We start from the raw sequence: 18439 nt of genomic DNA, 5'->3' as shown, positions 1-18439 counted from the left end.
GGGCCATAAAAGCTGAAGTAGCCCAACTCGGTAAGTTAGTAACCATTTCAGGAGATTCGTCGCTGAGCTGATGTAGCCCAGCTCGGTAAGTCAGTAACCATTTTGGGAGATTTGTTGCTGACTGCCGCTGGGTGCCCAAACAGATCGATCCTTGACAGCCAAAAGTTGCACCTGAGGTATCATCTGAATCCAGATTGGTCACCCAAGAGGGAAATCGCTGAACCTGCTGTGGTCGAAGAGCGGCAGCACAGCAGCGCAGCAGCAGGTGGCTTTCTACTGGCTCAAAAAGGACCTCGAGGGACCAAGACCTCAGTGGCCAAAGTTGCCCTGCCTGACCCATGGACCGAGGAGTAACCTCATGGACACCCTGTCGACCGCACAACACCCAGAGCATCCTCCTTCTCCTGCATCCTCAGCATAAGGACCACTCCATTAAAGTCTATGGCAGTTATGATGTAAAGTTTACAACTGGAATGGTGAATGCTTTGGTGAAGAGGTAGCTATCCAAATATTCCTTAGTGCCCTTCCCCCCGGCCTCCTTGATGGATTTGGTTGTCCCAGTTGGGCTAGATTAGCGGAACACAACTCTTCTAAACTTCAAAAGTTTCCAAACTTTACAGATATCAATGATTGTTTGCCATTGTTGCAAAAGTACTGAAATTAGCATTTACTTAAAAGATATATATCGCTGGAACCTTCTAGTGGATTTGGTTCATCTTGAGCTCTAAAAATATTATCTATTTTTATAAATTGGGGTCATATTGCTTTCCTGTTGTGTGGCTTTCTTATTTCGTGGTTAGGTGCTTCTAAATGCTTTACAATAGTTACTTTGTTTAAGCCGTGCTGCATGTAGCCACAGCTACCCAGGGTTGCACTAAAAGTTTTGCAAACGAACCTGACTGGACTCAAGACAGTTTTTGCTAGTGTATTACATGGTACGGTGAATTCAATTAAAGTGTCACCATATCACCTTGGTCACATCCCTGTACTGTGGGCACACCTTTGGTTCTTGACCAAGCAAAATTCCACAAAAGAATAGGTTTCAGCGATTTATTTAAATGTCATCATTAGTCTTCATGATAACTTTCTGTATGACATTTTTTTCATGCATTTATTTTCATCGTATTTCATATTTCATATTTCAAACTGCTCCAATGCATTTCGGGTAGTACGCCCTTCCTCCGGGAGCTCTATAAGTAATAAAAGATATAGCACTAAGTGTTGGAACCGTACAACAAAATGTAATTAAACGTAACAAGCAGGTGGGGGCCAGTGAGGCGTGTTGTCGGGGTGACCGGCGTCTATGAAATACAGTATGAGGTGCTGATGAAGTGACGTGATTTTATAATATATATCGTGTTCGGAGATATTTAAGTGCCTATAGCGATTGAAGGTTAGAAAGACGTCCTGAACACTCACGTTTCATCCGACGTTCGAATAGTCTAAACATAAGAAATTAGGGGGGGAATGCGTTAGGATCAAACCTACCCGCAGTCATTTGGCAACACGGGTTTTTAAAAAATCTAGTTGAATGGGTAACGGCAGAATACTGCTAACTTACTCGATTGTTAGTTGGCTCCGTGGCTGGTGAACTTCTATCGGCATTCGTGATCAAAGTGTTGTCCCGGAAGGGGATGTTAAGAAATGGGGAAGGTGTGATGGATAGTGAAATAGGATTACAATACGGTGGCCATATTGGGTGGGTACGGGTGAGACCTGAGTAAGTTCGAGTGAAAGCTTCTCGTGACTAGTGAATGAATATAGGTAGTGAGGTAATGAACATCATATGGTCAGTAACAAAATAAAATTATGATCGCAAAATTATAATAAACAAAATTATCATAAGCAGCACTACTGGAAATTAAGTATGCGACATATTACACCTAAAGGTAGGTGTTTCATAAATAACAAGAAAATTCCAGGCGATCATTGAGTCCCATTGGTTTCATGGACTGCATTTTGAAAATCCACGCAATCTCTCTTCTCAACAGCTGTTTACTATTGTCAATACCTTCATGTTTTGCAACCACCTCAAGTATCAAGAACTTGAGTTGGGAAATATTATGTCTGGATTCAGTAAAATGTACTGCCACATTCGACTTTGAATTCTGCATCCTGATATTTGATTTGTGCTCATTAATTTGAGTCTTGATCTTCCTTTCAGTCTTACCAATGTAAATCATGCCACATGGGCATTTAATGAGGTATACAACGTTCTGCATATTACATGTGGCGTTGACTTTCAGTTTCATTTCATTCCCTTTCATGGGATGATTTATGGAATTGCCTTTGATGATATTGTTACAATTTCCGCAATTCATGCAGGGTCTAGGGCCTTTGTAATTCACTTGAGTGTGTGTCTTTTTGCTGAGAATCTCTTTGAAATTTGCACTGCGAGTGTATGCGAAGATAGGAGAATTTTCGAAAGTAGTTCCAAAGTCCGGTTCTGCAGTCAGTATAGGCCAGTGTCGCATGATGATTTTTTTGTAGGCTACACTAAGCGTAGAAAATTTGGAAACTAAGACCATTCTGGCTTCCTTATTTTTAATGGATCTAGACAAGAGTTTCTCTCTCGAAGTTTCTAATGCTCTTTTTTTTTTTTGCCTTCTGGATCACCAGTTCTGGGTATCCTCGGTTATGAAATCTTCTTCCCATTTCGTCCAGTCGCATTTCAATTTGTGTGGGATTGGAAGTGATCCTTTTAACTCGTAGCATTTGTGATACTGGTAAATGCTGTTTAAGTGACCCTTGGTGGAAACTTGCATAATGCAGTGTATTGTTCCTGTCTGTGTTCTTACGGAAGAGGTCCGTTTCTACACCAGATTCAGTGATGGTAATCTTTACATCCAAGAAAGTTATGGTTTTGTTGTTGATCTCCCATGTGAATTGTATGTGTTCATTTGCACAGTTCAAAGCATTTAGTGACTGTATCAGGGTTTCTTCTGAGTTCTTCCACACGATGAATACATTGTCAATGTATCTCGCGTACATTTTGATATTTTCAGTCCAGGTTGGGTTGTCAGATATTTTCTTCTTCAAAATATTTCATGTAGATATTGGCGTAGGTCGGTGCGGCGCAATTGCCCATCGATGTCCCGGATAGTTGGAGATACCAATTGTCATCATGTTGAAAATAGCTGTGGTAGAGCGTGAAAATCATTAACTCCATTAGGAATGTTTGCATACCTATTTCTATATCACTTTCGAGAATATCTTCCCGCAATCTTCCCACGACTCCTCACGGCTAAAGACGCTGTGGGCAAGTGGTGGAAGTCGCTCTGTCAGTGATAATTCCGACTCGACAGGGCCCTAGACTTGTAGGTGGAAGAAGCATAGTTGACTGTCAATCTCTCAGGAGTTCCTTCCATCAGAGGCTCTGAGCTTCTGGTTTGGTGCTATTTCTGCTCATCGATCCACTGAACTTGCAGACTCGCTTAACTTGCAGACTCTGCTGGAGTCGGCATGTTCCTCCTGGCTAAAGCCTTTAGCCAGGAGGAACATGGCGACTGAGGAGTCACGGGAAGATTGTCTCATAACGAGACGAAACACGTGTCGGCTGGTTTACTTGTTATGAACATTAAAGACACCACCTACCAACGAAAGACTTAAAGAGATATCAATTATTATTGTTCAACTGATAGGCTTTGTCCTGGCTTTCCAGGGTCGACACCAATTGACTGTATATATTTTCTAGAGTGTGCAGGGGTATTAGAGTAGCTGTCATTAAACCACGTATGTGAGTAACCATTTTATAGAGAGAACTGTGGGAACGTAAGACAGTAGGATATTTATGGTTTGTCACCATGTTCTCATAGGTGTCTATATTCCAGAAATGGGTGAAAGGGTACCACCTGGAGGCCACACCACCCTGAGATAAAAACACACATGATAAACCACGAGTATTGTGTTGGAACCGCATTTTCTTGTATTGACTTTGATATTTGGAGGGAATTCTGTGTAAGAAACTCGACCCACAAATGTTTGATGTTTTTACAGTAGTCTGGTTAAGAGAAAATTGAAAAATCTACACAAGCCGAACCACCCTGGAGCCATGACTTCTTTTGGACCATTAGCCGAGCCCCATTTATTGGAACTCTGAACCAGGTTCTGACAGCTTCTCGATCATTTCCTCACTGCATTGCTGCTACCCCATAAAAGCTTAACATCTGCATTCTCACCTACCTCGAACCCTTGCAGACAGATTGTGTTTTTTAATGGAGTGTACTTCAGCCCTCAAAAGAAAAGGGGCCTGTGAGCCAGGCCATCCTTAAAAGAGCACAGCGGAGCCCACAGCCAGCAACATCCATGAATATATGAATTGGTTAAAAGAAAGAGCACATTTCCTTGGTAGTCCCGGACACTGAAGGGAACTATTTTATGTGCATTTGTGCTTTTCATAAAAGGGCAGAACCAGTCACTCTTCCGATAGCTGTAGTAGACTAACCCATTATCCCATTCTGTAAGACCTAGTAGGTGGAGGAAAAAGGCGAGTGACACAGCAACAAACCAATGTATGAAGTGGGCTGGCTGAACGTCCTCTAGATAATATGTATCAATTTAGTAAATTAAATAAATGCCGGCTGACGGGATTTGGAGGCTAAATGCCAATCTTAATTGTCGGTCCCTAGTGAAGCATCAATGGGACATTTTCAACTTTCTTACAGACCATGGGCCAGATGCAATCTTTCTTACAGAGACATGAATAAATTCTGCCTCAGGGCCTGGTGTGATTATAGCTCTGCCATCTTCTTACCAAATACCAAGAGTGGACCGAGAAAATAGGATAGGCAGTGGTATCCCTATTATTTCTAAAGAGTACTATGTATGTAAAATTGATAAACTTTCAATTCCAGATTGTGAAGTTCGTGTTTTTTTTCGCTATCACTTGCCCATAACTTCACCATGTCTGGAACCCTAATATATCCCTCACCGGTCAATGCGACTAGAGTTCAAGCATCTCTGAAGCTCTTGCATCATTTATTCTCAAAGGTGCCAATTCCACCATCTTGGGCGATCTTAACATATACTTTTATAATGCAGACTGCAATACAGCTACATCTGTAATAGATGATCTTGCTGCACTTGATATGCAGCTTATTATGAAGTTCCCCACTTACGCTGCTGGTCACTTGCTGAATCCTATTTTTACAAATCTCAATAACATCCAGACTGACCAGCCACTAACCCTGCCATGGTATTACCATTTCGCAGTCCCATTCTTGCTCTTTCAGGAGGACTTATTCATAACTGTCAGAAGAGCTCCACTCGCAAGAGAAGGTCGAAGTTGGATTTTCCTGCTTTAAATTCATTACTCGAAGCCAATCGTACCGTATTGAGTCACTCTGTGGAAGCAGCTTCTTGCAACCTAGATGCATTGATCAGATCCTCCTTTGATGGTTTCAGCCCCCACTACACATAGAAAACAAAATAGAACCCTTGCCCCGTGGTACGAGTCACTCTACCACTTGGGGAGGGGGGTACAAAGGTCTGCAAAGAACATGGCCAAAAACCTACAATAAGGATAAACAAAGCTATAGGAGGGCTTTGAATGACTATCAGAAATAGTGTTCCACCGCTGGAGCCAAGTATTATTCGGATGAAGTTGCTGAGGCAAAAAAACTGCCCCAAGTATGATTAGCCCTTAGGAATGATTCTGATCAGGCTCTTATGGTCTCTTCTACTCCACTCTTTCAAGCCCAAAGTGATATAATTGCAAATTTCTTCTTTAAAAAATAAAAACAAAACTATGACGATACCCAAACTACATTTTCTGATAATACTAAACTACACCATCTAGCCTCGGTGTGCTGCAGGGTTCTACCCCTAGCCCACTTCTTTTCAATCTAAATGTATTCAGAGATTGTGAAATCCCACAGGCTCACACATTTCTCGTACGCCGATGACACACAGATTGTGCTATCCTTATCCGCCAAGAATAGCCCCAATGCAGAAACCCTTGATACTTGTCTTGCCCAAGTCTCAGCATGGATGAACATCAACTTGCTGAAATTTAATGGGTACAAGACAGAGGTTCCGCTAGTTGGCAATCACTCCCACCTCTGGGATCTTCATCTTTGGCCATCTAACTTGGGTATGACTCCCTCCCTAGTTCAGGTGGCAAAAGGTCAAAGTGTATGGATAGATGACAAGTTGACTGTAAAATCAAGATAAATGCTCATGTTAGAATGACAAGATTAAGTTTATTCCAGAGAAAGGATAAATCTCATCCATCAGCTAGCTTCAGCCAGGTGCAACTGACTTGCTAGGAACTTTTCAGCATTCCATTGCCATGGAGCTAATCAAACAATAACTAGAGCACAAAAAGGAGATAAGTAAATGAGCACGATGGTACACATCTTCCCTCCACACAAAGAGCTCGCAATAAAAAAAACTTCAGATTAAATGATACATATTAAAAAGTTCATATTAAAATCCTTGAATCTAGAAGGTACACTTTTTATTCTACGTTCCCGATCGACAGGGATAGGAGTCTCGGTAGAAGTATTAAAATGAGGCTTATTTATGTCAGGCTTAATCTTGTCACACATCAACTTCTTTTTTTTAACACAACCACCCTATTAAGATTCCAGATGCAGGAATCTTCTGTCTTTATAGCATTGATTAAAACATTAACAACTTTGTGAGGCTTTAAAAATAAACCTGAAGCTTTTCTTCCCAAAGGTGCTCTAACCATGACAAGATAACAAACATTGACAACAGTAGATTTCACCGCTTTCCTAGCATCAACATTTTTTTCCTAGCAATTGCTTTCTCTTCTTCATTAATTTCCACATGAGTTGAGAAGAAAAACCTTTTTTTTTTTGATTCAGCAACGTTCACCCAGAAAGGTGCCACCAAAGTATTGGGTTGTTTTTTAGTAAGACAAAAGGTGAACAGCCAGTGGTAGCATGTGGAGTAAACCTATATGCTTCTATCCTTTTGTTCAATTCATTTTTCCAATCAAGTCCATTTTGTTTTGACATATAGAGATGGTCTCTTTAAGAAACACGTATAAAGCGTTCCACCATACCATTACTTTCTGGGTGGTAAAGAGCACATAGTTTGTGACCAATAGAACAGCGGTGTAAAAAATCTTCCCTTTCACGTGACACAAACTGCACACCATTATCAGGCAGGAGAGACCCAGGCAGACCTTCACGTGTAAAAATCTCTTTGAGAAATGTAATTACAAGTTTTGTGACAATATTTTTCGTAAACTTGATCTCAGACCACCATGAGAAGATATCAATCAGAACAAAAACATAAGTCTCACCACCATTACAAGACACAGGACCCAAAATGTCGAGAGCAAGTTCCTGCCATGGACCTTTGGGCTGCTCCCTTATGACCATCGGTTGGACTCTTGGTTTGAGAGATTTTTCACTTAAAATACAAGGCATACAGTCTATAACCATCCTCTCAATTTGAAGATCCATCCCTGGCCACCAGTAATTGAGTCTAAGTCTTTCTTTAGTTTTAGATATTCCCTGGTGACCCTCATGTGCTAGCTTGACCAGCTCTTCACGAATCACCTTCAGAGGAATTAATCTCGAAACTCTGAAGATTAAGCCACCGCTTACAGACTGTTCAAGCCTTACATTCCAAAAATTGTCAACATTCCCATGAGCCTTGCAAAACCACCCCATTTTTAATAAGAGAGCGTAATTCCATAAATTCAACATCAGAATCACACACTTCTCGCCATTTGTCCTCTTTCATACCATCATGCTCAATATTTCAAACCCATTCATTCATATCTTCATCCCCTGTGTCCACATTGTCCTTCTCATGATGGACTAGTCTGGAGAGTGTATCAGCAATGCAATTATGCACACCAGGTAGGTATTCAACTTTAAAATCATATGCTTGAAGACCCCACAATCCATTTGGAGATTCTGCTTGAAATAGCATCAAAACCTTTTTTTGTTGAACACTTCACACAAAGGTTTGTGATCACTTCTCACCAAGAATTTCATGCCCCGAAGTAAATTTTTCAGCTTCTTAACACCTTAGGAGCTAGTAAACAAACCTCCCCAGTGCTGCGCTGTCCATTATCCAGTGCTGAACTGGACGTCCAGCGGTCGCACGCAGCACTGGGGAGGTAGTGCCTGTGACGACCGTTGGCCGACGGCAGCACCTAAAGGGTTAATGGCCCAGTGAACCGCCAGAGCTTCTCTCTCTATTACTGAGTATCTGAGTTGAGCACCCTTCAAACTACGAGAGAATCAAGATTACATTTAGAGTTTCACCATTCTCTTGCTGCAAAACAGCATCAAGACCCTTCCTACTTTAGTCAGTGATAAGGACAGGGTTCAACGAAGGATCAAAACTTCAAAGTGCTGGTGTTTTCTTGAGACAATTTTTCAAATTAACAAATTCACTTTCACACAAATCAGACCAATTGAAGTCAACACCTTTGCATAACAAATTCCTTATGTTAACAGTCTTTTCAGCAAAACTTTCCACAAATTTGCTATAGTACTCGGTCATCCCAAGAACTTTCATTACTACTTCTTTATTTGTGGGAGAGACTAAGGTCTGTATGGTCAATTCCCGTTTAGATTCAACACCTTTACCTGATATAGTGTGCCCTAAATAATCAATAGATTTCTTGAATTTACATTTCTCTAACCTGACCGTGAGATTATGCTGACTGAATCTTAGTGGTACTTCTTTAAGTCTTTTATTATGTTACACTTCATCATGAGCAAAAGTCAGTACATCATCCTGATAAATTTTAACACCAGGTAATCCCTGCAAAACTTTCTCAAGAGCTCTCTGAAAGACCGAGGCTGCTGATACTAGCCCAAAAGGCAATCTAAGAAATCTAAACGTTCCAAAAGGAGTAATGAAGGCAGTGAGATCGCTAGAACCTTCCTCTAGTTCTATCTGATAAGCTGAGTTTAGGTCTACAGTGGAAAAAACCTTAGCATCCTTTAATAACATAAGCATATCAGAGATTTTCGGGAGAGAGTATCTGTCCACAATGACTTGTTTGTTGAAAGAGCGCAAGTCTATGCATAAACGCAAGCTTCCAACAGACTTTCGAGCTGCGACCACCGGGGCCAACCACTGTGTGCCTTCTACCTCTTCAATAATGCCTTCCTCCTTTATCTTGGCACTTCATTTCCTCGCCTACAAAAAAGGTACACTGCGAACCTTACATGCAATTGGTTCAGCTCCAGGTATTAGTTTAATTTTATGTGTGTAGTTACGATGACAGCCCAAATTATTATTAAAAACACTGGGAAATGAACTTTTAAGAAATTCATTGTACATGGTATCATTTTCATTCTCAGATTTCATTCACATTAAACTTCTCTTAACAAAATGGGGGGGGGGATTACTGTTAAGATCCAACATGACACCTAAGTCTTTCTGGTGGAACCAGCTTAAGATACTATCTCCTCTATGAGAAACATAAACTTTCTCAGAAACTAACCTGCCTTTGTAATTGATCAGACCCTGGAAATAATCTAGGAGTTTGATTGGTTCTCCACCATAAGCAAATGGTTTGATATCAGCTTTCAACATTTTGACCTTACCGTGTAAATGAGTAGTGTAAAAATGTTTAGAAAAAAAGTTATTTTCCCCCCAGAATCAAATAAAACATGAGTAGCCATACCTTCCACAAGGATCTCATCAAAGGGACCCTTCTTATCATTATCCGACACTTGTGACACTATTTGTTCAGTCAAATTCTGAATCAGAAACACTTTCTGAGATTACTGTTGAGAAACAGAACTCACGTTCACCTTATGGTTTTTTTGCATGACAGGTGGAGGTGAAATTACCAGTTTTTTTACAATTATTGCATGTAGCTTTCACAGCAGGACATTTCTTGTCATTAGCTAAATGACCAAGATTACCGCAACGAAAACATTTGGGTTGAAAACTAGATTTGCTAGACGAATGTGAACTACTGATTGCAGCCTTGAAATTCTTTTTAGAACCTTTCCCATTGGAAGAAACCTTGCCCTCATGTATTGCTTCTCCTTTGTTTTCATGTTTAGTGATAATCGCCACACACTTTTGTGAATGCTCAATATGCTTTGCGATATTAATGACCTCTTCTAAAGCGGGATCATCCTTTTGCCAGCATGAACTGGTCCCTAATTATTTTCTTCAACATAGTGTCAAATTTACAAGATGATCCTAATTTTCTCAAAGCTGTAATGTAATTTTCCACAGTTTCACCTTCATTTTGGGTCCCACGACCAAATGGTATCTTTCAAGGATGGTACTTACTTATGGTAAATAGTGTCCGTCTAATTTTAAAAGACAAATGTCATATTCGTTCAATGTTTGGTCATCTACGTCAGGAAGGTGATCAAAAATGTCTTGTCCTTCAGACCCTAAACAATGTAGTAAGAGAGCAGTTCTTCTTTCCGCACTTAAGTTGGTACCACACACCTTAGCATACCTTTCAAACACCTTTTCCCACTTTTGACACCTTATAGGCGGATCCCCTGGTGTTGAAAGAAAGAAAGGTGGAGTGGCACCATTCTGCATTTTAACCAACTGTTAGACGTAATATGTTTACACCAAGTACACAAAATGTTATGTAGAGCTAATTGTTAAAGTAAGATTTTCCAAGAAGATACACTTCTAATCATCAATTTACGCTACTTGAGTGAAAATTAGCTTATAATGTAATATCTTCCTGTAAAGAAAAAGTTATTTTAAAATAAGAAACTAAAAGAAAAAGACTATGTTGAAAAACAGTTTGGTTTGGTGTTGCACTATATCTAATAAAGAATAAGATGCCACAAAGTACATAATACAATAAAGTCCTTGTTGCAAGTCCAAGATCACATCATGTTGTGGTTTTTAAAAAAAAAACATGGATAACAATCCAGGTTATAGTTCCTTAGGCACTGAAGTAAAATGTTGAAGAAACGGATCCGTAGGGTACGTGAAACTTGCATAATACAACTAGTACGCTGACCTGCAATGGTTGTCGCGGTGCAATAACAAACCTCATGTGACGATCTGGATGTAGGCGCAGTTCCTTTGGCAGTGAAGAAAGTGTTGAAGCAACAAATCCATAAGATACGTGAAGATTTGTATTAAATAACTAGTACGTTGCCCAGAAAAGATTGTTACATTGCGTACCGTTGTATGCCTTAAAGACTATCGTATATAAAAAAATGTCCGTTGCGTTGCTCCGTACACGCAACGACATGAGCCAACGTAATCACGAAGGACGCCTGAGAGGAAGACACGAGAACACACGCATCCTCCAAAGCTCCGATGATGACGTCCGAATGAGTTCACGGTAAGAACAGAATTCAAGATGCTTTTCTTTAAAGTTTCCACAGACATTACGGTAACGACCAGAGCAATCTTAGACAAGTTTATGAGTAAACAATAATGCTGCAATGTTGAAGACTGTAACGCCAATTTTCCATTATGCCGGCAATTGAATAGTTCACAAATCACACCCAACTTGCTTAGTGGGAAAACACCACTTCTAACTCCATAGGGACTAAAGGTGCTTAGTAAATAGTCTCACATTAGGAGTTAAAATATTATTCTCGGCACATTAGGACTTTAACATGAAAATGAAGAGACCTTGACTTTTCCACATTGTACCGCTTAAACTGTGTAAGAAGTTGGTGAGGAGAATGCACAAGAACAGAATGAATATCTGTAATATGAAAGTGTTGTTAACACTTAAAAAGAAGAGAACCACACCTGAATATCATAAAGACAGTCGGGAGTGAGAGAAAAGGTCAATGACAATGTAAAACAATGAACATTTTGTATCCTTACAAAAAGGAAGAGCCCACATCGAAGCCTCCCAACCCTTAAACAGCATTAATGTAAAGTTTGTAAGAGTGAGGCATGCGGCGATGCTCAAGACATTGTAAAAAAAAAAAAAAAAAATACCTCATGTGAAAGCTGTCTCCTTATAAGTCAGAGAAATAAAGAGGGGTTTCAACAGTCTTCCTTCTTTCAAAAATATTTTCTTGATGTTGAGACAAATCCTTATTGATGAATGTCTGGATACGCATCGTCGCCAGTGTAAAATCAAGATAAATGCTCATATTAGATTAACAAGATTAAGTTTATTCCAGAGAAAGGATAAATCCAATCCATAAGCTAGCTTTATCCAGGTGCAACTGACTTGCTAGCAACTTCTCTGCATTCCATTGCCATGGAGCTAATCAAACAATAACTAGGAGCATAAAAAGGAGATAAGTAAATGAGCACTATGTTACATTGACTATGCCCTATCAGATAAATAAATTGTCTGCCACCTGCTTTGGTATCCTTACATGGCTAAGGAAACTTCTGGCATGCCTTCTGGTCCCTGCCCAATGAACTGTAGTTCAGGCACTGGTAATTTCCATACTGGGCTACGGCAATATTCTGTATCTGGGTGTAGCAAAATCCTTGCTAAGACTGCTTCAAACTGTCCAAAATGCGGCGGCTTGCCTACTTCTTGGTCTACCCAGGTACACCTCTTTAGCCGGTCTGCTCCAGGCTCTGCACTGGTTACCTATTGAGCGACTATGCCATTTTAAGACCTTGAGGTACATGCGCAAGTGTCAAGCTAATACAGGGCCACTGTATCTGACACCATTGGTTTCTGGTTACCTTCCAAATCGCGGACACCGATCCAGCAGTCATGATCTGGCAATGGTTCCTAGGATTAGAGGTCTTGTAAGGGTAGCCTGGCATTAGCGTTTCCCAGCCCTAAACTCTAGAATGATCTGCCACATTCACTTAGAGCCTGTAACTCACTCACAGTTTTTCGAAAGCAGCTAAAAACCTGGCTGTTTCCTCCTCTATAACTGGTAATGTGACTGCTGACCATCCATGGTTTGGTGGGGAGGCTAGAGCTGGAAAACCTTTATTGGTGGCCACACACTTTACAAATCACTATAATAATACCTTACCTAAAAAGAGCTTGTGGTTCTCAAAGAGAACATGCCATATGAACTTGTCATAGACAGACAGTGCTGGAGACCAAGAAGCCTCTACAGGCAGGAATGAAAATTCGGCAATATGTACACAACGTTTAGCCAGGAAAAAGTAGGGTTCTAGAGCATGCATACTGTAAAAAAACTGCCAAGGGAAAGCCACAATTAAAAAGCAACATCTACACTAAGTGCAGCCTGGAAAACGTAGATGATGGCAGACAGCACAGAATGAAGGAAGATAGACAATCAAGCGAGGTGGGGGGAAGAGAAAGTTGAAGAATAAATTGAATATTTGGGCCATTGTTAGAGATCAGCGAAATTTATTCAGCATTATGCTAATGGATCTGACCATACCAACTCATCATAGTGGAGAAAATTAATCTTCAGATTAAACACGCACTGGCAAAGCCAATTGGTCTGGCTTTGATGTGGTAAAGAACAAAAACACAAACTTGCCCAAATGCTGAGGTACTAATGGTGATGTTCGCCATTGTAACAGTAATTCTGGTAGTGGTTGTCGTAGGAGGGGAGGTAGTAGTAAACAGACTTAATGGCTCACACTCAGGTTCCAACAAAAACAATAAAAAGGTATACTTCAGTAAAAATACATTACAAAAAATTGCTTTTGTAATATACAAAGCATGTATGACATAAGGAATTAAATGTGTAACAATGAAAATATTTTCAGATGTTAAGTAGTCCCTCGTGCATTGCAGTGCAAGCACACCAAAGTAGGTGGAAAGATACTCCCATCAGCCAATATCATGAGGGGGAGAGCGTAATGCTCCTCTGCTTGGTGCCAAAGCACTATATATATATATATATATAGTTCAGACTCCCCATTAGAATATGCAAACATCCTTTGCTATCAGCACCACTCAGCCTTCTTTCCCTTATCTCACCAGAATGTTAGAAGTTGGTGTAGATGGTACGGTTGTAGCATTGGCCAGTGGGTGGCTTTCAAAGCAATGCCACCACTACTATTCCAAGTATATCTGATGCAGGCAATTCTGATAATGTGCGATATGTCTTTGAGTAAACATGTCACATACTACTTAAGTGAACCCTTACTACCATGGCAACTTCTCAGGCACAAGCAAGCAGATCTGATGGTGAGGAATTTGGTAAGAGTGACAATGGGGTGGGAAAGTGGTTATATAGTTTGAAAGTAGATACCTAGCTTCAAAGTGGTTGTCTAGCTTTCTGGATTTGAGGGATATAAATCACAGAACAGAACCATGGGGCAATATAAATTTACTGCATACTGTTGGATCTGGCACTTCCTGAAGGGTCACCCCAGATTGTTAACCCTTTGAGACAAACTCATGTTTTTAGGTCGAGCCTGGGTAGCCCATGCGCTCCTCTTGGAGGTATGCTGTATTCAGGTATGGGCTTGAAGCTCCACCCACATTTTTCATTGGCGTGTGTCATTGCCCTTTGTAAATGTTGGCTTCTGATTAGTTTATAGGCTGGAGAGTCCCTTCTTAGTATAGCCTGGTCTACATTAGTAACCTCCCATTAGGACTTGCCCTTTTTTAGTTACACATATGTTTTCTTTAGTCTGTCAGCGCTGTTTTCTTTAATGATTTTCTCCTACAGCACAACACAGGTGGCATGCTGCGCTGCTTACCAGAATCTTACAATATTGGAAAAATAGACTTCAGAGAGCTGCGCCAAAGAAAAGGAAGGCGCAGCTCGCCGAAGTCTGTTTTTCAAAATTGTAAGCAGCGCGCCACAGGGGGCGTGCTGCCCTGCTCACCAAAATCTTACAATATTTTCTTTGGGGAGGGGGGGGGGGGGGGGGGGGGGGGAAGGGGGAATGAGACTTAAGCGAGCCACGCCTATCTGTTAATTGACATGGCTCACTTCAGCTGACTACTCCTCCCAGTTAGCTCCCACATCCACTGCAACAAAAGGCAATGCAATAGGTCTTGCATTTGCGAGAGTTTGACCTAACACTGTAAATGACAATACTTTATCATTTTTTTAGAAAAACAAATAAAATGCATAGATTTACAATGCCAATACCTTAAACTCTCGCAAATGCGAGACCTATTGCATTACAAATGCTTGTTAAACGTGCCTTTAAAGAGGCCTTCTTGTAGGAAAAGTGTAGGCGCCTGAAACACACGTGACGAAGTTCTGTCTACCCATTACGTGTGGCCAAAGCGGACCACCTCCTTTTCAAGCTACTCGTGTGTTAACAGATGGATGCCAAAAGCAATGTGCCGATGTCAAATGCACATCAACAATACTGTTTGGGACTTTCCGCTTCACACAAATTCTAACAGAATTTCTGTGTTAAGGTGTCAACTCGACCTGAAGTCATAAAGAATCCATATTTATTAGTATTTGATAAATATGCAAATTATTTTAACCATCATAAAAAAGGAGCATAAATGGCTAAGAGCAGATTGCTCAATAGACAGAAAATCTCTCAACAATTTGTACCCCATAACTGCTAGGGGTTATGCTTGAAGTACCCCTTCTTCCCCGGCAATAAGAAGACTGATCTGGATTCAGAGATGAAAAGTAGTCCAGAGCTGGTAAGGACGTGAAGTGTGAATATGCGAGAAAGGCAGGAGAACTAATCGTTAATTAAGCCAATAGAAAGTTATAGCAGAATATCTACTCACCACACCCACTGTTCTAGAGATCCTTACCAAACTTCCAATGCCTTACAGTCAGTCAACCACTATCCCATATTCTAAGATCCCAGTCCCATCAATATACATCCACTTGATTCATCTTGTTGCATGCCCTCAGCACGTAGACAAATCTCCAGTAGTAATCCTGCATACCCCAAAAAAGACCCCACATGTCAATCTACCCCTTACAAACTCCATCACCTGCTATTTGCTAACACTAAAGACTATAGTTCCCTGCCTCAAACTCTACTTCTCCACTGACACGCTGCGGTGACTATCTATAAATTCAGTCCTACCATTTCACAACCAGCAGTCTTCGGTCTTAATTCTATGATATCTTCAACCCAATCAACCAGCCCATTTTGTCCCCCCCCCCCCTTTCCGGTTTCCAGATAAAACCTGGTTTGTCCCACAACACCAATCACTCCTGGTTCCAATGTGTTTAGGCACCTCCTACACGTCTTCCAAGGAGCGCCTCACAAAGTCAGGTCCTTGGTTCCCTACCCTTCTCCCCAAGAACCACCTCTCTTCCAGACACCACTGTCTATATTGTGTTATTTTAATACATATTTGCAGATATTTTCTTTAACTACAGACAGAATCTGCATGACAGACAGCCACACACCACACTAGAGGACCTTCATCTCCGTGTTAATTGCTACAAAATATGTATTTCCTCTTATACATATAGCTTTGTTTCCCCTCTATCAGTGTGGAGCTGTGAGTGTATTTCAAATCAGAATGGACCTACCATCCATCACCTTCAGAGTGAGAGGTGTCTTCTTTCACTTCAGCATACACAAGAGCCATTCAACTTCTAGGCAGTGAAAGCAATGAGCCCCCAGATTCGGAGCAAATAGGACTTCTAAAATAACTTGTACACTACTTGCGCCCCCCGCCAAGTCAGCAACACCGCCACGTGCACCCTCTTCAACTTACTCAATTTCCCTACCATATTCAACAACCACAAAACATGGCAGCTAAATATTCTCGTACTAGTACTCAAGGTAATTGACAACCTGTCACCCATTCCTCCAACATCAATGTTCCCAGTAAGGTAGTTGTCTTAGAAAAAGATTACACACTGCATACATAATCCCAATTCATACCTGCGTTATCATGCATCTTCATCTACATCCCAGATCTCCACCTTTCTTACAAGGATAAAAAAAAGATATTAAGAGCTCATAAAACAACAAAAAAGAGCATCAGAAAGAACGACAGTCTGAATGGGAACAATGGAGGGGGGGGGTGCAAAAAGAGAATGGGAGCAAAGCACTCGGGAACTGGCAAAGTCATCATAATTACAGAAGTATCTTGGCAGGCAGAGTTGCTACATTTGTCAAAAAGAAGGGAAGCCTCCTTACAAATTCCATCTGGAACAAGGAGGGATACGTAATCAAAGAGGGAGAGGTCCCAATGTTTCCCTAAGGGAACAATCTATTTTATATATCCCCTCATAACTCAAAAATTCAACAAATTAGCAAACACATTTCAAAAATGAAATGCAAACATAAAAAGAATAAAATAGATCAATATGGAAATTGTACAATTTATTACATACAATGCGTTAATAAATACAAAATTAAAGGGCCATACAAAAAGATAAAAAATGTGTCAATTCACATGAAGAGCAATTAAAAAACAAGTTGTCGACGCAGCGTTTCGGTTTGTATAATAACACCTTCATCAGGACAAAGTTCTATTTAAAAAGAAACATACAATTAGATACATACATCTTATAATACATCATTTTTTTGCATTATATTTCTCTAGTTGGTAACATTAGACTATCACTTTTTTAGGCCATACTTGCAATACGATTAAAACAAAGAATACTTGCAGGCACTTTGACTTATATTTACATAAAAGTCCGATTTCTGAGTTATGGGGGGGGGGGGGGGGGGTCATATTTATGCTTGAGAGATATCTGAGAGAAGCACTTATCACATGGAGTAAGCTCACATATCTAATTAGGAATATAGGGAATGAGGCCCCTCTGTGTCTAAGCTGAATGCTTACTGCATATTGTGGGCACACATACATTGTTAAAGAGAATGAATTCCAACTCTGTAATCAATTAGAGGGTATTCTTCACCAAGTTGCTCTTTTGTACTTGGGTGCTTTTTACTGGTATGGTCCAATACTAGTTTCGTATCCCACCACAAATTCCTTAATGGGAATAGGTAAAAAGTATGGTCAATATTTAATCTATTACCATTATTTCTAGGTAATATGTCCTATTATTTAATTACCTTCAGATTTCTTATTTTCTGTGATGTGTTTGAGGTCAAGGGAGCCACCGAATTTTATAGACAGGTAGCTGCGTAAAAAAGAATGATAGGGACCTTAGAAACGTGTATTTGGTAATGCAGAAATGGAACAACAACCGAGGGTTCTATTAAACTAATACTCGAATCACCAGTGGGACACCCACAAGAATAGTAAACCATCAACCCGAATTCTCAGTAATGACCCCTATAACACTTTGAGAATGCGGTAAAGCGCCCTTATGGGAAATAATCAGAGGATAATATATGCAATTAAGCATACCTCGATAGACCCGAAAAATTATCATTTACCTGTATACCACCAGACTTTTAGTTAACAACAATGAATTATAACTAAAATTAATGAGGTTTTTGATATATCAAAGATATACTTAATGGTCATATATTACATTCTAGAGCTGGTCAATTGCATAAAAAGACCACCAAAATAGAATTGATGAGGAGGACGGTGCTGGAATTATTGAAGAGATCCAGTCATATGCAGCTCCATAATCCCTGTTTTAGGGGTAAGTTTGCTCTATATTTGCATGGTAGTACACAGATAAAAAAAAACATATACACGTTTCTACGG

The sequence above is a fragment of the Lissotriton helveticus genome, chromosome 1_1 (assembly GCF_964261635.1).
Source record: "Lissotriton helveticus chromosome 1_1, aLisHel1.1, whole genome shotgun sequence".
Classification (NCBI taxonomy): Eukaryota; Metazoa; Chordata; class Amphibia; order Caudata; family Salamandridae; genus Lissotriton; species Lissotriton helveticus.
The sequence above is the reverse complement of the archived record's forward strand: the minus strand, read 5'-3'. Positions refer to the sequence as shown.